General features: G+C 36.3%; 1 pseudogene; it reads left to right on the top strand.

The window, feature by feature from the left end:
- LOC111730688 overlaps positions 1-2,814 on the top strand; it is an 80,071-nt pseudogene that overhangs the window by 67,907 nt on the left and 9,350 nt on the right.

The following is a 2,814-nucleotide window of genomic DNA, read 5'->3' as shown; positions in this document are numbered from 1 at the left end:
CAGGGGCCTTTGCTGACTCCAGAGCCACTGCCTGTAGCTTAAGCTCCAGCACCTCCTCCTTAACTATAGGCCATCCTACCCGGGCTGTACGGTGCCTGTATCTGTAGTGTCCCCTGTTGAGTCAGTTGCTAAAATGCGTATTTTTTGCCAATGTGTCTGCTTCCTGATGACCAGGCAGTGTAGATACAATATGAGCAGGGACATGGGAGACAATGAGGTCTACCTTGGGCTCTTGTGAGCTAGCCCAGATAACTTTTCATGTCTCTTGTCCCCATAGAAGTGAGTGCATAATCATCCACCTCTCTGTTTCTGGTGTCCGAGCAGTTGCATAAGTCCCTTTAAAACAGCCCAACTGTCAGTACACAGGATCAGCAGCTGCAGTTCCTGCGTGATTACCAACCAGACCACTCTTAATTCAGGCCACCTACTACTGTGATTTGTTCCTGGTCCTATCCAGATAGTATCAGTTGTAAGCGCTAAGGAGTTACACAGGACAGGGCAAGATAGATGCAGGTACTGGAGTGTGACTCATCTCAGATAAGGGAAAAACACCTTACATGCTTGCTTGGGGAAGGCAACGGCCTGTTCCAGAAGCCATGTGCCTGTGGCATAGAAGAGTGGTCACAAAGTCTCTGAGGAAGTTTATAGGAAGCCATCTCTATTCTGGCCCAAATCTAGCTTGATCTAGCTAAAAGATCTGAGTCCAGCAGTAGTCATGTCATTGAACTGACTCTCTTCCACAGTATTTGTTTTCTTGCTTCATATTCCCACACATTATTAAACATACATTATTATAAAGATTAAGGCTTAAGGAATGCAGTCTGAAATCTCAATTATGATATCAGGCCTGTAGTTATATAATAACCAGTACATAGATCAACTTTAACTATGAAGTATCATTTAGTTGTCACATTTATTGTATCACAATACTATTTGAAGATCCTGCTTGAGAAACTTCAAAATTGTATTTATTATAGGTGTTATATTTTATATAATTATGTAATTCAGTATAAAATTTCCTGATCGAACAGGAAATCTTTCTCTTGGATTCATAATAAGAAAATTATCACTTAGAATATTAATAAAGGTGAATTATTATCATCTTGGGATAGTGGGAAGAAATAAAAGTCATCAAAGATTTTGACCTCAAGGAAGTATGAGAAAATATGCATGAGTTTGAAGGTGAAAGGGGATATGACAAAAGAAATTACAAAGAAGTGCTTTTGACCCATAACAGAAATCTCACTCCTAGAGAAGATTAAGATTATAATAAATCTTCGATTACTTTTTTTTGCAAAAGGAGAGTGTTCCTGGAAACAAGTAGATAAAATGTTTGGAAAGTAGACGTGTATTAAATTTATAGGCACAGCAGGCTGACCTGCAGAGATTACAAACAGGGTAAAGTTAATGAATGCAATCAACCTGAAAAGTCTGTGTTCATTCTAAAAGAAAAACAGTGGTGGTTCAGTTTCATCATTTCAAATTCCTAATGTTAAAAACTCTTGCAATAAATTTAGGAAGATTTTTAAATATCCTTTGTTACCTGCACAATACAAGAGAACACACACGAGAGAGAAATCTTAGAGATATAATGATTGTGGGAAGGCTTTTAACAGAAACTCATACCATATGGATCATGAGAAAACTCATACTGGAGAAAAACCTTATAAATTTAATGAATGTGGCAAAACTTTTACCCTATTTGAAAAACTTACTAAGCATCAGAAATTACATGTTGGAGAGAAAGCACAGAAATGTAATGTGTGTGGCAAGAGTTTTGCCCATAGGTCAAACCTTAAGGTACATCAAATATTTCATACAGGAGAAAAACCTTGTAAACATACTATCTGTGATAAGGCTTTTGTCATACATTCACACCTTTGTAGTCATGAGAACTCACACTGGAGAGAAACCTAACAAATGTAATGAGTGTGGCAAAGCTTTTACCTAGTCTGTAAACCTTACTGCCTTATCAGAAAACACACAAATATAATATGTGTGGCAAGACTTTTATTTAAAATTATGTCTTCATGGAACATGATAGTACACAGGAGAAACATCTTAACAAATGTAATGACAGTGGTAAGGTCTTTTATCACAATTCAAACCTTTTATGTCCTTGAAAGATTCATACTACAGAGAAATCTTACAAATGTGATGAGTGTCTCAAAGCTTTTACCCATTTTGCATTTTTTAGTAGGTACTAGTAAATCCGTACTGAAAAGAAACATAAACCTAATATATGTGGCAATGTTTTTATTCAAAGCCCAAGCTTTGGGGATCATCAGAGAATTTATAGGAGAAAGAAACCTTAAAATATGATTGAGACAAAACTTCAGATGTTCAAGCCTTATTCAACATCAGAGATTCCATTGTTGAGAGAAACCATATGAAACTGATATATTTGGGGGTTTCTGTAACCAGGGCTCACACCTCACTTGATGTCAGAAAATATATCTTTAAGAGAAACTGCACAAATGTGTGGCAATGCTTATCCAGTGTTTAAAGCTTTGGTAACATAACAATTTTTACTAGGGAGAAACCTTACAAATGCATAGCTTTATCAAAAATATACAACTTTGTGGTCATGAAAAAATTTTATAAGATGGAAACCATATAAATGTATCAAGATCTTTAAGCAATACCCTCAGGATACACCAGAGAATTCCTACAGAAGCATTACAAGTATCATGAAAGTGATAATGTTTATCCAGTTATTTCAGTGGATTACATATAAGTAAATCCATGCTGGGGGGCACTAAGTCTGTTACCTTTGAAAATTAACTAACCTCAGATGTTAAATTCCACAGAGAA

The sequence above is a fragment of the Pteropus vampyrus genome, unplaced genomic scaffold (assembly GCF_000151845.1).
Source record: "Pteropus vampyrus isolate Shadow unplaced genomic scaffold, Pvam_2.0 Scaffold328, whole genome shotgun sequence".
Lineage (NCBI taxonomy): Eukaryota > Metazoa > Chordata > Mammalia > Chiroptera > Pteropodidae > Pteropus > Pteropus vampyrus.
This window is presented reverse-complemented; position numbering and strand designations above follow the sequence as displayed.